Below are 821 nucleotides of genomic sequence, written 5' to 3'. Positions count from 1 at the left end.
CGGGCCCGGCACGGCCGCCCGCGTCGTGTCGGTCCTGAGGAACCCACCGGCCGACGGCAGGTACGAGGCGATCAAGCGTCTCCTCCTCGCCACGTTCGGCCTCATGGTGGACGCTCGGGCCGACCGCCTCCTGGACCTCCCCGAGCTCGGTGACACGCGACCGTCGGTCCGCATGGACCATATGCTGTCATTGATGGGCGACCAAACCCCGAACGCTCTATTCCGGGCGTTGTTTCGACGCCAGCTGCCGGCACGAGTCCGCCTCGCGTTGGCCGTTTCTGCGACGACGGAACCCCGAGCTCTCACTGCCGAGGCCGACAGGTTCTTCGCGGCTTTGGACACCCAGGCGAGTTTTGGCGCGGCCGTCGCGGCTCTCGGGGCTGACCCTGATGCTGATGCACCACACCTCGTGGATCTCGAGGCTGATGCGCATTTCGTGTCGGCCGCCACGCCCCGCCCACCGCCGCCGCCGCGGAGAAAACCGCCGCCTTCGCCGCAAACCTGGTGTTTTTTCCACGCCAGGTTCGGCCACAAGGCTCGGCAATGTCACCCGTCCTGCTCATTCGGCAGGTCGGGAAACGCCCGGGCCGGCCCTCGGTAGTGGCACTGAGCGCCGGCCGTGCAAACAACCTACTGTTCATCACGGACACCTTATCCGGGCGCCGTTACCTGTGCGACACGGGAGCGCAGGTGAGTGTCGTTCCCGCCGGTACGTCCGACAAGCAGTCCGCGGGCCAGGGCCCCGCGCTGCTTGCTGCCAACGGTACGTCCATTCGCACGTACGGAAAACGCTGCCTTTCTCTGCGGTTTGGAGGGCAGGT

The sequence above is a fragment of the Myxine glutinosa genome, chromosome 10 (genome assembly GCF_964187855.1).
Source record: "Myxine glutinosa chromosome 10, kmMyxGlut1.1, whole genome shotgun sequence".
NCBI classification, from domain to species: domain Eukaryota; kingdom Metazoa; phylum Chordata; class Myxini; order Myxiniformes; family Myxinidae; genus Myxine; species Myxine glutinosa.
Note: the sequence above shows the minus strand (reverse complement) of the source record.